The following is a 24,043-nucleotide window of genomic DNA, read 5'->3' as shown; positions in this document are numbered from 1 at the left end:
TGTGGTATGTGACAAATAATAAAGATTTATGAAGTGAGGAGGGCAAATGTTTGGAAAACAAAAGTGAAGCAATAATGGGTTATTAGCATTGTTTAACCGTTGTTAATTGCTCTGGACTGTGAAAGGATACATTTGTCCATGGGATTTTGAATACAGTTAACATGGTAATGTATTTATACTAATTTTGTTTCCTGTGAACCCAAAAAAATTGGGAAGCACCAAAACATAGTGCTAATATAACAAAATTAGTAGTAATTCTTGCCCTGTTATCTGCAGTGATGCTTCAAAATGTATCCATTAAAGAGTCAGAAGGACTGGCCATGTGGAACTGACTCAACTTCTTCCTTTCAGATACATTTTGATAAACTGATGGCTTTTCTTTCTGGTGAGATATATGATGTGATATCCAGCAGGCAACTGCAGTCTATTTTATTTCTTACAGGCTTTTTCAAGTTGTCTTTTTTGAGGCTTGCCATGAGTTAAGCATATCTATAATAGAGAACAGACATCATCGAATTTCTGTGTACATTTAAAAGAAAGCGTTTTGTCAGAATCTTTTGTCCTTAAAAGTGAAACATATAAATAGTTTAGGGTTTGTTTTGTTTTGTTTGTTTTTGCTTTGTTTTATTTGAGATGATTTCATTTTCTTTAGGAAAATCCCCAGAAAGCGTTATAAATGTTCTGTTTCTAGTTTCCTGAAGCCATTTGATTAATACAAAAATAACATTAAAATTCACCCAAGGCTAGTGCTTTCATATTTCTTTTCAATTCATCACGCTGTGCCTGCATTTTTTGGTAGAACTTGGTCCTGCACTAACCTGAGATTGGCGTTGCCTTGTAGCTGGGAACTTCCACCCATACTCTTGACATGCCTGTGATGGGAAGGCAGTGACACTGTGACTGACGCTAACAGATAGCTCAGCCTCCCATCTCTTTTTTCACAGATGTCTCTGAGTTTTTCAACTCCACACCTAGCAGAAAAGCAGTGTAAATAATACTAGATTGTGAAGCCTAAACAGTATGGGTACTGGGATGTTAAGTAAAGGTAGTAATGAAGTGCCAGCAGAGCCATTATCATGTAAGTGAGGTGTGAGTTTTACAGGACCACACTAAAGGGACCGATGTACCATAACTGATGTGCAAGTGAATGCATAGTAATCAATTATAGCTTCACTAACATTTCAAGACTACTTTTTTAAAAATTATTATTCTGATTGCCAAGTATTGCATACAAAGGAGGAAACGATATCTTTTATTGCATTTAAAGGAGGAAACGATATGTTTATCAGACTCCTCCTCTTGTATATTGCTATCATTTATATTTGCAGATTAATTCAATGGCTATAAATTGTAATAGCAATATTTTCAGCTGGTGCTGCCAGTGGAAAAAAAAAACCAAACAAAGTTTGAGGAGAAATTTGGTAAAACAGGTTTTTAGCATGAAATTTCAGAGTGCTTTAGAGCAACATTTCTAGACTAAAACATACCTCTTTCCTGACACAGTTAGAAATCTAATGCTATAAACAGGTACAAACTGGATTTGTAAAAATGTCTTGCTTTTGAAAATCCTGCTAAGCATTACAGTCAGAAGCTATAAGTGCCTACAGACATTTGAATATCTGCCATGTAAAATAATACAATTTGTTGAAGGTACTATCCTAAACTACTACACATTCTTGAAAATTTCACCCAGTATCTTTTTTTTGAACCCCACTCCTCCTCCATAGGATGGTTTTCCGCATGAGCCACTGAAATCTGAATCTTTTCTTGGGAGTTACTGTGGCATTGAGAATGGAAGTTAGCCTGATTAGATGTAAAAAACAACGTCCTTGATGGTCCTTGCTGATGAAATTTACACTTCCAGATTTTGAGGATTACTGCTCTCAGAGTTACTGGTATACAAACTCACCAGAAGGAAGAGAGATATGCAGATCTTTTTTGCCTCCGAAAGTACAAACTTAGCTTATCCCATCATAGTAAGAAGGCAAAGTAACAAGTTTATGGTGCTCCTCAGTTGGGTTTCTTTGTCTATGTTATTATCTCCATTCCCAGTGCATCCAGGGAAAGTAGAACGGTGTCTGCAATACAGCCAGTATTAAAGCACACATGCAGGCCACTACGCTCTGGAACGCTAAAGCAATCTGAGCCAGCTTATCAAAATCCATTGGTGCTGGCTTGGCTGAGCAGATATGTTTGCCTTTACACTCCACCAGCCAAGTCAGGATTCTGGCTTTACGCCAAGATCTAGTACTAAATATATACATTGTGAGAAGAAAAGTACCAGATTATCTTGCTTGTATTTTCTAGTGTGAGGACTTGGATTTTATTTTTTTTTTTAATTGGGACCATTTGAAGTTGCTTCATCCTGTTCTGTTGACAGGTCAGTGTGTTTTATGCTGCCTTCTGGCTTGCCTGATCGCTTTTGCAGCAAATTGAAAATTAAATGACCTAACCCAGCACAGGACCCTTTTTGTTGCTCTGATAATGTGTAGCTTTTAAAGCTCTTGAGTTTCTGCCAAGCACCAGGACTTGGCCTTCCATCACCCTCAGTGCCATGGTCCAGTAATGCAAAGGTTACTGAACTCACTGCTGCAGCTGTGAGATATGATATACATCACTATGAACCTGCCGTGCAATAACCAAGGCAAGGGCAGCAGAGAATGCTGCCCTGCAAATCAAAAGCTTTCAGATTTCATATGGTTCAGAATCAAATCCCAAGATCTAAATATATTGCTTTGGACTTGGTCCCATCTGCATCAAAGGCAGTACCCTACAGAGCCCTTTTGAAGACTTTGGTTTTGGTGTACTCAAAGATAGTTCAAAAGACAGAAAATCGTGTCCTCTTTGAGGCTGAATATCTTATGAGAAGCATTTGCCAGGTCTTATTGCCACTTAACTCTGATTGAATCAAAAACCTGAATCTCAGTAAGCATACGATCTGCATCTGGATACTTGCCTCTCTTTAAAAGAAGACAGTGTAATGGCAATTTTCTCACTCCACTCCCCTCGAGGTTTTCCTGGTTAGTTCTTAGTCTGCACCAGACTGGACACCTCTGTGCCTCACTTCCGAAAGTGATTTCTGTTGGGATTTCTATAGGTCCCCTTGTGTAGAGGCCAGGAGCAGTTACAAGACCTGTCCTGACTGAGATAGCTTGCAGGCATCCTCCATAGACATGGATGTATGCATAAGGAATTATTTTTAAAAGTGGTGGCAATGACAACTGTGAATCCAAACTCCATCTGTATTTTACATAATGAAAAAGAAGCCATTGCAGGTTGAGAGACAAAAAAAATACTCATGGCAGACAAGCCCTTAGATTCTAGATCTCTCAGAATGGCTTACTGTAAATGATACAGAGGGCATAAAACCATTAATCTGCCCTGAACTTACAGTTGACAGAAGTCCCTCTGTTATTTCTATGGAAATGTTGCTTGTCCCAGTACAAGTTTGAAAACCTTATGGTTTCTGCACCAGAAGTATGATGCTTTTCTCTGGTACAATACAGGATTCGGTTCTGGCCTGTTCCAGGGTGATCTGAGGCTCAAATATTCAAGTTCCTCAAAGCTGAAGCCGGGGTCCTGCATCTGCGCTTTTGAACACAGCTCTGTGATGGCATTTTGGTCACTCAGATGCTCTCAGAGACTGAAAGATTTGTAAGGGAAATAGCTCTACTCCTAGCTAGGAAGCATGACACCCTTGTAGAGAAAGAAAGCATGTCTCCAGTCAAATGAGGAGCATCCCTACAATCTGATCTTACTGCTACTTCAAAGCTATGAGGATTATAATTGTGCTTTCCTGACAGCAGCTGCTGCTGTCTCCTCATGTCATTGCCCTTGTTCCCATTAAGTGGGTCCATTAGCTCAGTGCTCTGGCACCAGGAAGGCTTGATAACAATGACTGGACAGCTGATTGGGATCATAACCCAGGCTGTTCATTGTACTAGTCAAAACAGTAAGACACAAATACTCATTGGTTAGCCTGAAGCCCACAATGCAACCTCTTGAAATGGTCTGGAGGGCCTGATCTTAGCTCCATGGCTTGACACATCCTGTGTTTCTTCCCTGGTGCAGTTGCCAGCCTTCCCTTCATATTGGCCCAACAATTTTCTAGGTGATTTTTTTCAAGAGAAATTTATTCCGTGTTTTCCAAAAGGCTTCATATATCATACAGTTGATGTTATCTAATCAGACTGGTAAGCTTTTCCCATGAGGCACAGGACACAGCAACAGAGTTGTCAAAATCTCCAGTTCTTTGTAGAGGAAGTTAAAACAGTGTAGCACATACTCATGCGCAGGACACGCATATTCTACAAATATGGTGTCTGTATCTATAATTTACTGGCCTGCACCCATCTGCTTCAGCGTCCTGACTTATGGGCTAGAACAGTCAATCTTCCATCTACGTAAACTGGAGAACCGGGTACCTTCAGGCTGCCTGGGTCACAGATTTATTTACAAAAAAACATGAAGAAACTGTCTTCCAAGAGTCTAAAGCAGCCAGCACAGTATAAAAAACAGTGTGCTAGAACTGTAGAAACCTTGACTGAAGAAACCAAGAGAAGAGATGATTTGGCTCTTGTCCTCCATATACTGCATCAGCCTTCTTGAAGAATGCAGGGGATTTTCATTGCTCTCCTTGGAGAAACATCCCCCAGAAATGCAGTGCTCAGTTACTCCCCATCTCTTCCTTTGTCAAGAAGAAGGAGTTCTGCTCCATTTCTCATGCTATCAACAAGAAATGGCCTTTGAGGTTGGGTACATGCCTCAGAGTATGCAAAGAAGTAGGCTTCCCATCTCACGGGCTGAATACTATACTGGCCCAAGGAGGGGGATTCCTCTGCAGCATTTCCCAGGGCGTAATGGCGTCACTCATATAATGGAATTTCCTAGCTACAGTCGTACAGCCAAAACAAAAACGAATGAACAAGTTTTACTAATCAATCATGCAGATGACTTACAGGAATTTTTGTTTTTTTGTATTAAGAATTTATATTCAGTTTGTTTTTTCAGCATATTGGTCTTTTTTCCTATGTAAACTCCAAAGGCCCCACCCATTAGGATATTTTATCTATATATGCACTATATACAATGTGCATATATATCTGTATATGTATATACTAAAGTAATAAATGACCAATATCAACAGGAGCCCCTATCATCCAATCATATGTTTACACAGAAATTCATGCCTTCATCTAACCTTGGCATCCGCTGGTGTAGACAGATGCATGATATTGTTATTTCTTGGTGAAAAAAGCACGTTAATTTATTTTTTGTTATAGTTTTTTCTTTCTTCCTTTTATTTATTTGTTTACTTTTAATCAATAGTTTCATCTACCAATTAGCCTTGGGGTAGGGTGGGGCAGGGAGAATAAAGAAATTATACAGGTATATCCATCGATATATACACATTTACTCTGTGTATATATTGATAGATATATACATTGTATATATTTGAAGAACATTTTCTGTCGTTTCACCTCATCTTGTGCCGCATGAATTTTTGGTGATTGACATTTTAGTTTCTTTTATATTTCTTTCCCTCTTTTTTTTGGCTCGTAATGGTGCCATACTGCTATTTTTAATTTTTTAAATCATTGCTGTACTTTTCAATTTATATTTTTGGAGTTCTTCCAACAAAATAATGGTTTAATCATCTCAAAAAAGAGATATAGATCTGCAAACCAATAAAGGCAACAAAATCTTTTCTTGCCATCCTTAAGAAATCCACATTTTCAGACATCCCAAGAAAGTTGTGTGCATAAGAATGAAGATTTTTCCACCTCCTTTCTTTTTATTTTCTCTTCTCCCTACCTTTTTTAAACTCCTGCAAAGTCTCTATCCTGTCTTCTCCCTTTTCCCATTTTTTTTTGATTGAGTTCAGAGAAAAAACACCCAGAAGTTAAAAAAAATATTTCCCTTTATCCCTGCATTGTCCCAGGAAAAAATATTCCAACAAAGAAAGCCCTACAAACCGCAGATGGCATAAAAAGAATTTTATTGCAATGCAGAGTATCTGTCATATGTTTTATTTCTGGGTCAGTGCAAGATCGTTTTTATGGCATGCTGTAGTTTAGCTGATGTAACTAACCATGGCCTCCATTAATCAGTGCATGGGCTGTGATGACGCCATCTTGTGTTTCATCAGAGCTACGCATTCAGGCTAACCGAGCAAGTCTGTAGTGTATGATTTGGGGGGATATCATTTCAATTTTAATTTTTAGTTGTATTATAATTTCTTATTTTTGGATGAGTTATGCCAGTACTGCTGGCTGCTTCTTGCAGCCTCAGCCTTATATATCTATTTTATTTTATGGGTTTTTTTGCTCTTTTATTTTATTTCTCAGTAGCAATCTTATGTCTTGTCTGTGTCCATCTGTCTTGTCAGTGTGTTGGAGTCCATTAGTCCAGTGTTATGTGATTCTGTTCTCTGTTTGTAAGCTGGTGTTCAGCTCCCCACCGCTCTGTCATCCCTCTTTCCTCCCCCTCCTCCCCTCCCCACCTGCCTGAGGGGGTCCACAAAGGGGCACCAAGCTTTGAATGACGTTCTAGGTGTCACCCGAGGCTTCGAGCTGGAAGTCACAAGGTGTCCATGCAGCTTCTTAAGAATGACAAGGTTTGCAGCTGGAAAGTTTTCAAACTCTGTTACCACTTTACTCTCAGAAATGGGTTACTGGCATAATGCTAAAGTGACTTCTTAGACAGCTTTTTAGGTGATTTTTATGCACGTGCGGATGTATTAGAGTAAGAACTCCTGTTATCTGTGCTGTAGGAGCCAGGAAGCGCTACTTAAGGTGCAGGCTGTATGTTAAACGGAAAGTACCTAGGATTTCTTTTTGTAAAAGGCAGTCCTGGGAAAGGAATATCACTGTGCACATGCAACTGAAATGATATCTATGTGAAGGTGTTTCTAAAATCTGCAGTTCATAGTTTATTTGCAGTTTGCAGACAAAAATGTAGGACGTACTTCAGATTTCTAAGAGTAGTGTGTCTTCACTCTATGGAGTCAGTCTCCTGTTTGTCACTGCGTGCCGTATGCCTCTTCACCGATACTAGTAAAAAATGTATTGCTGAGGTTTACTTGTGTAACTTGAACACAATTCCAGAAATGCATCTGGAGTGTCTTCTGCCATATGTGTCATAAATATGCAATGATGCATAAGACAGAAGAAAACAAGCTGAGTTTTCAAGTGTCTGCTTAGACTTGAAACACTATTTAGAAAAAACATCCTTCGGCTTGTGAAGTGGTGCATTTCCCAATATCTTTAATTCTGTTCCTGCTGAATGAACTAGCTGTGTTAGTGGCATGGAAGGCCTCAGTACATTAAAATCCATCAGCTGGCATCCGTGCATCAGCTCCAGTTAGTGGAGGAAGAAGCAGCCAGTTTCCTTGCAGGTAATGTTCAGGTCATCACAAAAAGCATGCTTACACATACCTTTAGTTTAGCTAAAATCCTAATTGTTTTGCAGAAATTCATTTGTTGTGCAGGGGAGTTGAGATGATGAACTTTTTTCACAAGAGAATGATATAAAGTTTACTGTTTAAGCTAAGAGTTAGCAAAAGAGGGAAGTGATGGGATATGTTCAGATCTCCAATGTGGAATTATTTCATTTAATTTTTTATTTTAACTTGCCCAAGATATGTTTCCTGCACTTGCAGAGGGATAAAAAGAAGATAGTTTTTCTTTAACAAATAAAATCCAATGATCTTATGCTCAGTTCAGTTGTTTTAATTCTCATATGATCTGAAAAACAATAGAGTGGTATTAATAATAGCAAAAATGAATACATATTTAAAGATTTTTCAGTTTAGATTTTACATATCTGTGTGCTTTTCACAGCTATTAATTCCTCGCGAATCTAAAGCTGTTTCTTGGCAACTGCTTATATAAAGTGACTGCTTATAAAATTGTATTATAATCAACAAGGTCATGGTTTTGTGTAATACTGCCCTCTGTCAGATAGACCAGAACAGTCCTGTTATGAGCCTAACAGCAAAAGAAACAATTTTTAGCTCAAGTGGCAGGTTATTGGAGCAGAACAATCAGAGTTTTAGCCCCCTACATCATGAAGTTCAGGGTAACCTTCATCTTGGAGTATAGTGATGAGTAAATCAAGTGTCCAGACATCAGGACAGTAACCTCCAGGCTGTGACAAAGCTGGTGTGTCCTGCTGAATGATTGCTTTTGTCTGCCTTATGTAGCCTGTGTGATGCCTGTGGCTGGCCCTCCGCTGCAGGGAGTGAGAGGCTCACTCAGGTGCAGGAGGTGCCATGGAAGGTCCCGTTGTGCTTTGTTTTATCCCACTAAGTGTATAGGTGGATTTGTGGCACTTGAAATAGTTCACTGTTTTTGTTTTCTGTCTCAGAGCAGGATGCTGGCTTCAGCTCTTGTGACATTTGTCATTGAGCAAGAGGGAGAACTCACCGTTCTACTGTTGATTTCTTCTGTGCCTACCTGTAAGGCAGGGTAAATGAAATTCTTCTTAGATAAATGAGGTGGACATGTCAGGAAAGAAGATTTAATTAATATTTCAATGGACTTTGATATTCAGATGGAAATTGCTATGCAATACACCAAGATGGTACTGTACTGCTTACAACCAAAAATGTACAAGTAAATTGTCTTTGTTGAGGTTTTAGTTCTAAGTGCTGTCTTCACTTGCTGTGGCAAGTAATATTATTGCATATTTTTATGAGGTAGATACCACTCTTAATCTGTTAATGCAGAGAGAAGCAAGTGAGGGATACAAAAGCCAAATATTTTCATGTCAGAGAACATTGGTGTGGCATCATTTTCATTAAATATAATTTTTTCCTCTAGAGTTAACACATGGAATGGAATGAACCATGCTCAGGCTATATAAATTAATGTCCAGAGTGGACTTAAAATTTACAGATTGTTCATACCAGCACTTCCATCACTTGAACTTCCATCCTAATCAGAATTTTCCTTCAAAAAACTTCACAGTTTCTTCAGCCTGACTTAGCTGGTGTAAGTTTCCCTGGTTTTGATCATGAGGAGATCAGGATCAGACCCGCAGTCTGGCTACCTTGCCCTTGCTGCCTTCCGATCTTTTTTTAAAGCTTGTTCTCTAAAACTCGAAGCCATGTGCACTGTCACATTCTGGCAATCCCTCTAGCACTGTGCCTATGTTATCAAGCTGACACATGTCTAAAATACTAAGATATGATATTTTCAACCTGCTGGGACTTGCTTTTTGTCCCTGTTAGCTTTGATTTTCAGCTTCATAAAATATATGGGAATGAAAGAAAAAATAACCAACGACACATTCAGTGGAAGAGCTAGCACAAGACTCAGGAACAGATTTTGCATCAAAAGCAAATGTATGTATATTGGATCCTTAAATGTCTATAGCAACTGATTAGTTAGCTTTAGACAAGAAGAAACTACCTGATTTCTGAAAGATACATAATACCTGTTAGAAAGAAAACATGTTGAGCATTTACAGCTACTAGGGGCAGAGATACACTTTTGCTTCTGAAGGGTTTTATTGTTTCTTTTGGTCATCATGCCTAGAACCTGAAGGTGCCTTTTGTTTTGGAAGCCTAAAGGTGCTCATGTTCACATGAACTATAACACCTGGAATGGTCCCTCAGTGCAACAGGAAAGCCTATTCTACTTCCATCTTCAACCCAAGTAGATCATGAGACACCAAAGCTTATGATCATGTCAAAGAGGTTATTACCTTGCCTTCATTCTGCCTCTCTCTTTCAGTTCCAATTTATTAATCACAAGAAATAGCAATCAGTGCTTTATCCCAACTGTAAGCAACTGGGAATCCCAGTTCCTGAGCAATACAAAGTGTTAACACCTTAAATGCTGTGGGAGCAGTAGGAGAGAAAGATAATACCAGTTTTGAAACCAGGGATAGAAGAAGAAGAAGGGGAAAAAAAAAAGAAAAAAAACCAGACAGACTGGATTTGTAATCTCAGATGTTCACTAATTTGACAACAATTTATTCTGCATTTTCATTGCACCAATAAATACATTATTAAAACCTTATAAAAGAGCCACATTCAGGGTTTCATTTTTCTTCTTCTGCTGTCTCATAAAAACTGAAGTTGGTTGGTCCCATGGCGTGGCGCTGTCAAGAGTATTGTCTCTTCTTTTGGCATTCAAGAGGAACTACAACTATTTTAAACGAACATGCAAAATCTCAAAATTAAATTCTTTTAGAACAACAAGAAAATTCCCACACTTTTCTCTCTTCACTGGTTTCACTCCCTCTCAGAACAATAAATGTCTGAAACATCAAAAAGGGGAACAAGTTGTTCTGCCTTTGCAGGACAGCACAAGTGCAAAGCAATTTTGAGATTATTATTTTTTTTTTAAATGGATATCAGGAATTCTTTTTCTTCCCTAGTACTGAGACCATTATGACTCATTTTAGAGACGAGTTTTAGCAACCACTGATTTTCACTGCTGAAGTCTTGGGGGCTTCATAAATTTTATATTTGACAGACAAAAATAGCCATCTAATTATTTCAGGGAAACATGGATCATTAATATATTGCAAAGCACATGCACAAAGCAGTCTCTCTCTATATATGTATGGTATATATTTATACATCTGTTAATGAGATGTTTATGTTCTGGCTAAAAGGCGCATTTTAGGGAACTGAAATAGAGGAGCAGAATAAGCTTGTTTAGGAGCTTTACAAGCAAATGTGGAACAAATAGCTTGAATCTTGCCTTATCCTCTTTCTCATACTCCTGGGAAGTTCTGTTAATTCAAGTTTTCTGTTTTTGTATAACTCTGATAGCGGATAACTACATCCCAGCATTTTGGGGGAGGTGTTTTGTGAATGCAGGCAAGTGTGACTCTCAAGTTTGAGATCTGGGCATAGTCTGAAACAGAGGACTCAGCGCACGTCTGAACTCGCATCAGGGAGGTACCTTTGGCAAGGTTTTGAATCACTTATCTCTGCCAGAGAATTAGGGGCTCTCAGAGAGCTGTGAGGAGGATTAAGGAGGGTTTGACAGCCAAAGAAAAAGTCAAGGGACTTAGCAGTGTAGCAGGAGTATGTGTGTATCTGAAGGGAAAAAAAAAAAAAAAAAAAAAGGTTATTTTTTGGTACAATACACTGGACATGCTACCAACTCTGCCCTCATTCCAGTGGTTGGTGGGTAGCCTTCCCATGGACAAAATGCTGCAATGTGCTCTACACAGCAGTAGTGTAAGTGAGCTCTGAGCAAGAAATGGTGAACAGCTTCTGAGCTTTATTTTCTGATAAGATAACCATGAGGTTTCCAGGTTTGCCTGAAACCATTCACTTCAGGTGCTTAAACATGCCCTATAAGGCCAAATGGAATACAGAGACTGCAAAAGTAGTGAAAATGTTCATGCCCTAGTTTCTTTTTGATAAAAAAGCGAAGATCTGGTGTTGTCAAAGTACTGCGGAGACCCTACCTAGTTTCCTCTGAACTGTCTGCATCAAATTCAAACAATTTCAAATTCAAAACAATAAATGATTTATGATTCCTAAAATGCAAATTTCAACTTTTCTCTTAAAATGCCTTTTCATTTCAAAAAGGATGTTTTTAAAAGGAAAAAAATAAATAAAAAAAAAAGTTCACATTGTAACAAATTATTTTATTATGAAATAAACTAAAGTTTTGTAGTCATAAGTATTGTGTCAAGATTTGGCTACACTTTTCTCTTTAATTTCTTAGAATATTACTAGTAACCTTCACCTTTAACTAACTTGGGAGTTTTTTACTACTCTTTTTCAGATTTTCAACTTCTTTCCTCCCCCATTAAGTTCTGCAGAACATTATACCGTACCTTTTCCCATAGGAAACATCTGTCACTAGCTCTGTACCTATCGTGTTAGAAGAATAAAGCCTTGATTACATTTATCAAAGGAGTCGGGCCAGTATATTTCAGCATCTTCAGTTGTTTCATTCATAGCTTTTTGTTATATTTTGAATAGCAATGGTAAAAGTCTGTCCCTGAAGCTGTGTGATCTTTCTCACATATGCTGTTTTCTGTATCTATCACTTTTCCCTTGGAAGGGAAAAGGAAAAAGAAATTACTTTGGAGAGACAGGGAAAAAAGTGTCCTTCACTAAGGCCATATTTTTAGAAACAGCTGGTAAAACAAACTGCAAATGTTGTGCCTGGAGCATCTCTATTCTAATAACAGGATTGTTTAAAGATGAAAATAGTAATTTCTTTGCCTAGCTCGATCTGTTAGTAGTAATTCTTCCTCCATATGGGAGGAGCGGGGAAACCTGGTGTGGTAATTTTTTCCCTATCTTACCTTCTCTGAAAAGATATTTACACAGTTCTCTGCTGAAGAATGAGCGTTCAGCTCATGCGTTCTACAGCAAATGCAAAGTGATAGCATAGGAAAAATGAATCTCGGTCATCTATACCTTGTCTTCTATTGAACCAGTAGTTTCATTATTCTTCTGTGATTTATTTTTTTTTCGCCTCCCAGATAACCTTTTCTTCCTTGTGACAAGTTACAAGTTTTCTGTTGGCCTGTCTCGTAGGTAGCAAGTGCCCAAACATGAGCTGAATTCAGGTAGTTTAAGAAACTCTATAGAGCTGCCAGGTTTGGCACTCCTCATGTGAGAACACCGTATTCACGTGGAAACCTTTAAAGTGTCTTGAGGAACTTGAGTACTTTTGTTTCTTTTTCCATACCAAATTTACTTCCCTACCATTAAAGCTAATTAATTAGGAATCTGAGGGCCAAATGAGGTAACAACCATGTGAAGTACTTTTAAAAACAGACCTTTTGGAAGGCCTAACTTTAAGATGAAATTTGAAATATCAGTTGTTATTGATAACTACTTATTTTGACTTAAAATCCCTATTAAAGCAGTACCGACTCTTGCATTTATTGGGATTTGATCCCTGATGCCAGCTGCACAGTCAACATACTTATTTAAAATTAATTTTAGCAGTTGGAACCTAGAGATGACTGCATGTGTGAGTTCCAATAGCTTTGACAGCATTTTATAGCTGTATTGCCGTAATTTTTCCAGTGGCTGAGAGGAGCTTTGTGGATATTAGTGCAGCTGAGCATTTGCTTCAAAGATCTAAATTTTAGATTTATATGCTGACACGAGACAGTTAATCTTTTTGCGGCCCAGGCCCTTAAGACTGTCTGAACGGCAGGACTTGAAATAAGACCTTGGAGTCTTAATTCTTCTTTCACTTTCAAACCTCAGTTAATCTCTCCTTCACTTTTAAACAAAGGTTGCATTTTGATCCTGCAGATTTCTTAAACCTTCTGTCAGATACATGCTCCAGGAGGTCATTTTTCCGGGGATCCAGTCATGTTAGGGCAATGACAGCTTTTGCTGTGGTGTGTCATATTACATTAATTTTCCTATTCAAGGAAGATTTCAGCAAATGCAAAAAAAAAAAAAAAAGACCAATGAGCTATCTACAGTGAAGTTAAAGATTTCAGACATCAGCTCAGAGCAACGATCATTGTTCCTTGTTGAACAGCAGTTCTTTATCAGTTTTCTCTTTTGTTTTGTCTTGTGCTGTTCTTTTCTGGTAATGAAATGCATAGAGCTGTACACATCATTTCAGGGGTAGCAGTGACAAAGCCGTGCAGAGAGGCACAGTTATCTCTCTGTTCCATTACAGGGAGGTCTCTGCTCATACACAGCCTGAGTTGTGAAAATAGTTGGAAAGCTTAATAAGCATAGGGAACTGGTGAGGAAGAAAGAGATTCTCTGCAACAGGGGATTAAGGGATGACAAATGCAGTTTCCGTTTGTAAAATCCAAGAAATCTGAGCTCTGTATCTCTGACTGGAGCACTGGGAAAGGTGCTGGAGAGAAGAGTTAAGGTGTATATATATATATATATATATGTATGCATACATATATGTGTATACATGTGTAGAAACATATCTATATATATGTAATACATAGTACATACGTGTATGTGTAAGCATGCATGTAAAAACATAAGTATTACTCAGTTACAGAATATGATGATAGATTTCAGCTAGTTCTAGCAAATATCTTAGGTATGAGAACAGAGTGCTTGTAATATCCTGTACTGGTCATCAGGAGACAGCCTAAATGTCACATTGCAGGACTGTGAATCTAGTATAAAAAATTATGAACATGCTCTACCTCTCACTTAGTGCTAATGTGAGTTAGCAATAACACATATAAGCATTATTATCAGTGTAAAACTGCTGCAGGTGAGTAGCATTTCATGTTCCTAGGTTTCAGATGTACGATAGTTTGCCAGAAGTGAACATCAGGTCAGAAATACTGAATTAGGAAATTCATTGCTTGCATTAAAAAAAAAAAAAAAAAAAAAAATAATAATAATAATAATAATAATAATAATAATAATAATAATAATAATAATAATAATAATAATAATTGTATGCCCAAGGAACCCCTGAGCATTTCTGGGAGACTACATTTGATAAAAGGCTTAAAGTACCAACAGCAGAATGTTTTCCGCCACATTCCTCACTTGTTTATAACTCTCTTCCAAACCTTTTGTCCAGAGCATTTATGAGCAGGATGTTGAATTTTCCTTTGGAAAAGAAAGCAGTCAGCACTTGGATCTCCATCGCAGTTTGAAATTTGGATGCAAATTAAATACTTTTATGGTCAAAAACTTCAAGAACTTGTGTGTATATTCCTGCATATTTGTACGTGCATACATAATTGCTAATTGCATTAACCACATGGCTGGAAAACGAGCAGCTTGATGAGATGCTGAGTCTCTTCAGTTTTCACTGGGATTAATGAAAGTAGAAAGTATTTAGTAGTTAGTAGGATTAGGGCTGAGTTTGTATAGTTACACGTGAAAAAACCAAAACAAAACAAAACAAACTGCTACATAGAATTAGCTAGACCTTAAATCATAGTCTGAGGAAAAAAAAATCTGTATTGTTTAAAATAGAGGAGAGACTTTAGCTGGAGCTTTTCAAAGCTCAGCTGTAGAGCACAACAGCCTGTTTTTATAAGGTGCATATAATCTACATTTTTTATTGTATTTCATTACAATTCTCTACTTTATTCTATAATACATGGCTTAAATACATGAGAAATGCTGGTTGGTTTTCTGAGATCAAGCAGCTTCTGACTTTCACTTACTTTTTTAAGCCCAGTTCATGCATCTGTACTCTAAACATTAGTATTTTTGAAAAGAGCAGAGATGAATCCTCCTTTTGCTTAGAAAATATGTCTTGTCTTTAAAGTAAGTTGTTGCAACTCCCATGTTTATTTCTGCGGTTGATAATGTTCTGGATCTTTGTGGTCTTATCTGACAGAACACTCAGCCCTATATGCCAGGTCCCATGTTTGACCAGAAATGTACTGTTAGTACTTCTGTAGCATTGTTTATCTCAGACTTTAAAAATGTTTTGCAGGTGTTAAAAAGAAGTTGTTCAGACCTTTAGTAAGAGGGATGAATATTGTTGTCTCCACTTTAGAAATATTTAAACCATAATCAGCGAGGTCAGAAAGATGCTTCCTCTGCTGACTCACTAACAAGCTTTAGTTGAGAGAGACATGGAGAAGGTTTGGGACACGCATAGTGAAAAGGATTTGTAGGGCATGTAACAGCTTCAGAGGAAGGAGGAAGAAAAATTACTGCTGAGGTTAAAAGAATTTCACTAGTAAAGGGGAGGAAATGTTTCTGAATAATTTTCAGTGTAAAAATCCATATTTGTTAAAGCAAAAGGAACAATTTCACCCATTCTATGCCTGAATGCCATAGATGAGCAAAAAATAGTTTTTCTTCATCCTCGCTAATACGTGTTTGCTCCTTGTGGAGCCCACATAGTGCTGCAGCTGGGGGCTTGTTCCAATCTGCTTCTCACTTCTCCAGTGGAGTCATTTAGAAGTTAAGTCAGTCATATTTCTGTAAAACCACTGAAGACAATAGGGTACCTACCAGGTCACTGAGGGCAGGCATTGACCTACAGTCTTTCCTTATGAGTGGTGATGATAGGAGACCCGAACTGGACTCTCAGATCCCAACACTGGCTTGGCAGAGAGTTGGTATGGAGAACATCTTTAGAGCTGGAAATAGATCAGATATTTTTAAGTTGGAAATGAAACACAATAAGCATTTCAAAGTAGAATGTATTTTTCTAAGGGAAAGGTGAAGCTGATGGAAGAGTAGAAATGAAGTGCTTTTCCGGTTAAATCTGTGCACTGCCTCTCCACCTATGAAGGCAGAGCACCTACAGCTGTCATCTATGTTAAAGCTAAGTGCTTCTGCGCTGAATCCTTCTACTTGTAGGTATATGTTCAAATTGCCACTCTGTATTTTTCAGCTGTGGTTACCACTACTAAATTACCAGGCATTTAAATGAGAGAATAATAAGGAATTGTGATGGAGCTATAATGCACAATGGCAACTTACATGAAAGTGTCTTGTGCAGATTCATTAGCTAATAAAAAAGCAAAGACAAACTTCTGAAAACATGGGACATTCACATATCCAAGAGTGAGGCAGCTGAAATAATTGGAAGTTGAGAGTGTCTTTTGCATGTACCTGTGTAACAAGTAGTAGGAATCAAGCAGTTGACATTCTGGCTTCTGACTTGCTTCCATTTTGATGGATAACTCAATGCCACGGAAGGCTGTGAAAAGAAGCCACTTCAATTTAAAAACTTATATTTACCAATAAAGACTAGCATGCATTGTTTGGGCACTGGAAGTAACAGGCAAATCTTGCCAGTTCTTCACCAGCATAATGTTGGTCCTTGTGCCTATCTATGTTTAGTGTCCTTTTGCAAAAGGCAAGGAAGAACCCAAACAGGCTGAAGTGTTTATAAGTGAGTCTTTTGAAGGTGAAACTTTTCTTCTAACTTCAAAACAGTGCTATTCATTAATACCCTAATAAGCCAGTAAATCTCAGGGCACTAAGGTTAGAATTTGAACACCTTTTCAATTCATGCACACAGTTCAAAGCTGCAAGTTTTGCCAATAGCTGAATTACCCCAATAAAGTGTTTGTTCTTTTAACATAATATTTCCAATTCCATCTCTGTTTTGATTGTGCTTAAGACCATCGATTGGAATAAGAATATGGATAGAAATAATGGAGTAACAGAAAAAAAAAAAATCTGCATGAGAAAATTTTGTGGCTCATACAGATAAAGGAAATTAGAGCTTATGAGAAAGTAATAGACTTGCCTATTAAAATCTAACCATGTAATGTCTTACTTCATAGCAGAGGAAAACCTAATATGTTAAGATTTATTTTTAACTTATTTTAATTAACTTTCCATCCTATTAGACTTGATCTGCAGTTAACTTTCATTTCACAGGTATTCATGATTGTTATGCTCCTGTGAATTAATAAACTGTGAAGCACAGACATGATCATTAACTTCTATGCAAAGTCATCTTTTAGCTGATTTTCTAACAATGACCCTAAAGTTTGAATGTAAATATTCCAGGTAATACAGTAAGCAGTCATATGGGAAACATATTTAAATGTATAGCTATATATCTCTTTGAATAGTCATTCAGCAGCAATCTGACCTGCCCTAATCTGCCCACTGTTGTGGTTTCGGATTTTTTTGGTTGGTTGTTTTTTTTGTTTCTTTGTTCGTTGTTGTTGGGGTTTTTTTAAATTAAAAATAAAACCACACACACATTTTGAAAGTTAATGCTCTAATTCCTCTAACAAAGAAAATAAACAATTGTGATAGTGGATAAATGTTATCTTATCATGGTGTGAAGATAAGAGAGAAAGTATGCTGTGGCCACCTAGCTTACCAATGAGGTAAGCCGAATTAATCAGTAGCAGAAGCCAGTCATCCTGAATTTTTGTTCAAAAAGTCCTTGAAGTCTGAATGGACCTGAAGAATTCTGGTGTCCAGCTCCTCAGCTTTATTCATGGCCATACTATCTTTACCTGTGCTTCTGAAATACACCCAAGTATCATCATTATCATTGATATTAAAGTAGGCTAAGTTTTGGAATTAGAGCTGTTTCTCTTCTGGTTCAATCTGTTATGAAAACAGAGCAAATACCCTTCCCAGCCACTTTCTTGCTATAATGCAACCTCTGATAAACAGCTTAAGCTTTGGCTTCTGAATCACAGTAGAGTTTATTCCAGTCATTCACTATGTTGAAAAAGAGGATTCAAACTTGCCTGCAGCAGCCTTTCAATACTATAATCCCGAAATCTGCAAAAGCAACCCCCTCTCTTCATGCTTCCCCACTTCCCAGCTAGTATTAAACTTGCCTGTAAAAACAAACAAGAAGTCCTGCCAAAAATCCATCCCTAAATGCCTGAATCACAGCACTATACCCTCTTGTATTTTCCAAATGATAGACAGAACTAGCACACACGTTGAAAGCTCCTCTACAAAGAGCTCCCCTGCAGTGCTTCAGAGCAAGACAGTTCACACATTAGTTGGCTCTATTGTGTTTCTGATGCTGTTACAAGTGCTACCTAGTGGGAGATTTTACTTTAAATCACGGATTAATAGTCATTGCCATTCTGTCTCCAAACACCTCTGCTTGAAGTCTCAAGGGGATTCTGGTGCTTTTAAACATTAGTATAATCAAAAGGAAAGAGCATTTCACATCCTTTGAACCTGATGTGAGAGAACAACACCTAACATATTGCTCAAAAGGTTGACATTCCTTTTTTTTCCTTTTCAGAGGAAGACTTATGGCTGTATTTATTTATGTTTACTCAATATCAGGTTTTCTACCACTTCCCAATGGTAATTGGTAGAACCTCTCAGCAGTCTACTTGGTAGTGACCTGCTCATCAGTAATGGCCTCTCACATAACATTTTTCTTCTGCAGGTAACGATGTATTATACAAAGTCTTAGTCTACCCAACAGCAGCTCATTTTGCTGATGGGGAACTTGACCTATCCTTTTCAGCATGGCTGTGAGGCAACCTTTGTATTAACTCTGAGGAATATTTTGACTTGTTCTTGGCTGAGGAGGAGACTGAAGGGCTTGTCCTCAGTTCTGGAGTCCAAAAGACTTCTTGTAGCATGATGAATATTACGAATAAAAAATTTCTATTAACTCCTGGCTAATTCAATTCAACGGCAGCTGCTGGCACTGAGGTATTTTTCTCTGCATTCTTCAGGGTTTTGCCCAGATTAGTTAATTCTGCAGTAGCCTCTTGCACTGTCAAGATTTAGCTTCCAATATGTTAACTACCTTTTTTTTTGCTTGTTTTTTTTCTATTTTGATACAGGAATAACATTATTCCAAGTTAATCCACAGCAGAAAGTACATACTTTGATATCCAAACCCCAAAGAATAGTAACATTATGAGCAGGGCTGTACCACTGGAAAAGCCATCATTTGGAAAATGTGTTTATGAGGCCCTGATTTATCGCAGTTTTTCTACATGAGTTTGAATAGGGCACTTCAGTTCTCAACTCTTACACCCCAGTTAGCCTACAGGTGGATGCAAAAGTGCTCACACTCAATAGAAGAGAACATGCAGATACTTATTGTGCCATTTTTAGTAGTGTTGATTAATGAAAGAAGTAAGTTTAGGTGTGAATGAATCTTGTTCACATCCTACTGGAGTAAGCTTCTGCCCAACAATCACACTGTAATTTCTCTTCACATTTTACCAGAGACGGATGTTCACAATGCTGAATGGACATGGTTTATTGTCTCTTCTCAGTTATTGCAATATTTGGCTTCATGTACTTTCCAAGGAAGTTATATATTGTTCTAGTTGGAAACCATCACCATGTCTATATAGCCCAACTTTTCCTCATTCATTAACACCCCTGTTTTCTTCTACAGCTTGTCACACAAATTGCCTTAGTCCAGTGTATACACTGTTAAGGGTCCATGTCAAATGTCCGTAGTAGTACTATTTCCCATGTATCCTCAGGAATAAGCTGTAGCTGCTTCACCAAAGAGACTTATAAAGTGACATGCTTTAGATATTGAATGTCTTCCAGAGAGATAAGTAGTGCCTAGGATGATCCTGGATTACTCACCCATCCAAGAAGTGGACAACCTTTTTCTTTGTGTAGTTTTGCTTTGTTTTGTTTACAGCTCCAAGATAAAAGCACAGCAGCTATCTCTGGATAAAAGCTGCAAGTACAGGTTCTTCCCAGCGCTGATTTATGTCTTTAAGAGGGACAGGAAATATTAACAGAAGAGGGGTTACTGAGGGCAGAACTAGGATCACTACTTTGCCATCAGAAGATAAGGTTAAGTTCTTTGCAAGAGAAACCTTTTTACAGTGAATCTACTGTGCTTTGTTCCATCCACTGAGTCAGTTGCAGGTGGACTAGCTACAGACTTCGTGAGTGTAATGTGCTTATGCTACTTAAGGGATGAAATACATAGCTTTGTAGGATCTTTCAACAGAAATAGCAAGTGTGGCCTAGCATCCAAGTGATTACAAATATTGCACTGAAAATGAGGCTTGTATACTTATGAAGTTCAGCAGAATTGACTTCTTAAAGAATCCAATATGAAAATATATTAATTAATAATTACATGTGAATGGAGGAGATAATAGGAATAACTGTTATGCATTGGTTAACTTGGGTGTGCAACTCCGACAGAGGACAATATGGACTCAACAGTAACGTTAGGTACAAAACAGCACTCATGAAATATCTAGATCTTCATGTGGTTATGCTGCACCTAGGCACTGTTTCCATCAAGTATCTCAGTACAGCATATACTCCTTATATAGATACATATTTCAGGTGTTGCTTTAAGATTTAGACATTCAAATAAGTCCCAAGTCTAAGAATTTCCTAAATTCTTTGATTTTACAATGTAATTATCCCTGGGAAGTTTCCTAAGACAAGTTTCCTATACAGAGGTACCTAGTGATCCCGTAGATGGCATATTTGAGAGTTGCCTTGATGTGTTTCCTGGGTACATTCTAGAAAAAATAATATTAAATGGTATGTGATTCTGTAATTCTGTGTATGACAATATAAGGATTCTTGGGATGCAACTACCAAGAAGGAATTCAGTAGCCATGGATTATTCACTGGCATTTGAACAAACTGATGACACGTATTTTTACATGTCTGCTTCACAGCTGTATACACCGAAGAAAGAAGGAGACACTAAGATACCCTTGCTGCTCTATGTTTGCAGATTATTTTAAAAAATGTACATTGTAGTATACTATAAATACACAAGAAACATTTGCTGCATGGGTTTAGACCAAAGACAGTAAACTATTCTTGCTCCCATTCAAATTATCAGATGCAGTTCTGCTACTGAGTTTGTCAGTAGGAGGATCTGGTTTGTCGCTGCAAAATCCCTCAGGATTCAGAAAAACTTCTTCCCATGTGACTGACTTTTACGATTAAATAAGTTTAGCTTTACATAAAAAAAAGCCTTAGCTGCGCTGACTACAAACGTCAACCTTTAGTCTTTCAAAAAAACATATCAGATCCTTGTCCCAGGAGAAACAGACAGTTGAGTAGAGATGCACAGGAAGAATCTTTCAGGCCAGCAACATTGGATGGACTGCTTAGCATTGGAAGCATCAAAATACTTTTTGTTTTGGAGGAATGTGGAAAGATAATAAGCATATGGCAAACACCTGAAAAAACTCTTTACCTCAGACAGCCGTGGCAGTTTAGCCCTATGATTTCCTTAGCTCTGATAGCTGTAAATGTGCTTTTGTATTTGATAGTTTTCTAGTTCATAGCTACAAAGAAGCCCTATTAATTAACTCTTACACACAAAACCAAACAGGATGGCACGTGGTGCTGTCGAGGTTTGATTGCGGGGTGACAATAAACTGTGGCAGATGTATTGTTAGCCCATTCTCCTCTCCCTCCCCTCGTTTAGCCCCTTCCTCTCCACCCTTCCCACTAAGGACAGGCGATTGGGAGGGAAAGAAGGACAGAGAGAAGAGAGTTGGAAAAAATTAAAATGTTTTACTAATGCTACAAATAAAAATAGAGAAAATAATACAAAATATACAAAACCAATCCTGAAAGTCCTGGCAACTGCTCTGGCAGATGTAGGGCCGGCACCCAAAGTCCTGGACTGGACTCTGCAGCCAACTGGAACTAGATTCAGTCCGTCACTAGGCCTCAGTTTGCAGGGACAACTCGCAAGGTCCTCTCCTAATGTTGGCCATAAGGAAAAGGGATGAGATCCTCGTGATCTCCCACTTTTATATGAAGTACCACGTGAATGGGATGGAATACTTAGTTGGTCACTTTCAGTTCACCTCACGAGATGTATCATTATCAATGACCTTGCATACCATTGGTACGTCTACCAAAATATGTATCTAACTTTTCAGAAAACGCAGTTAATAAGAAGGCTTTAGCTGACAGGGAAATTCACTAAAAGAGAAACTTGTTTTAAACAAAACTAGGACAGGTGCTCATGTAGACATTTTTACTATAGATGAGTTCTTTTCTTTCTGATCTTCAGGTAAGCCTATAGGCAGAAGTGATAGAAATAATTTCTCTTCTTAGACTATTTCTACCTCTCTGTCTTTTGGAAAGGACTGCCTAACCGAATACTATTCTTTTGGTTTAAATTAGTGCAGATAAACAATGGAAATCACAGGAACAGATTTTTGTTCTGACTTGGAGGTAGGGATGAAGGGCTACATTTAAAATTAATGTTTTACTTCTAATCATCTATAAGCTATTTTATATTTGTGGTCTGCTAAGTGTTCATTTGGCTGCATGTCTGAAAAGCACTACTCTAAGAAAGGTTAAAAGCAGGCAAGTATGAACAGGTTGTTTTGGGAGCTACTACAAGCAGGAAGAACATCTAGAAATAGCAAATATCCCAGATGCCTACCAGAATCCCCCACTTGCCTACTCTTTCGTGGGACTTTATCCTGTAGGGCAAACCACCTCTTCTGCTTGTTTTCTTTTCTTTTCTCCATGTGCCAGATAATGACTGAGTTATGGACAATAAGAAAAGTCATCCTGCATCTATAAGTCTTAGGAGATTTTCTTGCTGGATCAAGCATTTTCTAGCCTTAGAGTGTACTTAACCAGCTTTAGGGAGAGGGACAGAACCAAGTCTCTTAGTCTGTGTTTGTGTATGTATTTATTTTATGGTGAGATCACTGGAAATTGGGAAGATTTTTCTCTTGCTTTTTGTATAGATATATGCCTGAATTGGAGATTTTTGGCAGATTTTTTCCCCCTTATCTATTTAATGTATGCTTCTGCTACCAAAATATTCTAGCCAGAGAAGAAAATGCTGCTAACACATCTTCAAGCTAAAAGCAAATGCATAGCTAACACTACCTTTTTCTCTATTATTGTAGGTCAACTTTTTACAGAGAAATTAACATTTTCCAGTTCACTGGAAATTCTCCATTTGTTTCTTTTCACTGATATTTTGATAGTATCAGCTGCTTAGAAGTATGTGTCATTAGTATCCTTGCCCAATGTATATGGCTTTAAATGACACTAAAAGGGTGCTGCCTGATGTATAAAGTAAACTCACAAAGGTAACAGCAGTTTGGGAGCCCAGATTATGCAGTGATGAAATGCATACTTCCTTTCAGCGCTGAAAGCCTTGGAACCTGTTCTAATTAGGTCAAAGTACAAAAAATGAAAGAATATCCTGCCTTTATCCTTGTTTTGCAATTACTTCATGCAAAAATACAGAAAGAAAAATCTATCAAGTAAGGAGAGATGCATAATTAGACCAGCAGGGATTCCTGGACATTTGAAGTGAATTGACAAAATTGCTGGACAACTAGGTCAGAAGAAGCAGCTGCTACAGCTGGTTAATAATGAAACATATTGATAGAGTTATGTTGCAGTGCACAGAACTCAAATATTGTGATGTTCAGTATGTTAGGGAAGAGATAAACTGTCAGTCTGATGGAGCCCAAGGACTAGAGTGGTAGAAGACACTGAAGTTCCAGATTTTAGCATGAACCTGAGGGCAGTAATGCAGCCCTAGATCTAATTTACCAGCTCTCATCTTGCTTTTTAACACACAGAGAAATATGCATTACCTTTGCCAGCAGCATTTTAAAATGCAACTTGAAAACAAATCACAAGATAATGCAACTTTATAGTTAAATCTGCTGAACAAGGCATTGTTCA

General features: G+C 37.9%; 1 protein-coding gene across 5 annotated transcripts in view; it reads left to right on the top strand.

Moving 5' to 3' along the window:
• The window catches only part of NRXN3 (neurexin 3), a gene marked incomplete at its 5' end in the record, with an annotated part of 972,314 nt that overhangs the window by 932,742 nt on the left and 15,529 nt on the right, over positions 1-24,043 (top strand). The gene's annotated exons all lie outside the window — the stretch shown is intronic.

Source organism: Streptopelia decaocto, assembly GCF_964273445.1.
Source record: "Streptopelia decaocto genome assembly, chromosome: 7".
NCBI lineage: Eukaryota > Metazoa > Chordata > Aves > Columbiformes > Columbidae > Streptopelia > Streptopelia decaocto.
Note: the sequence above shows the minus strand (reverse complement) of the source record. Positions and strands in the feature narration are given on the sequence as shown.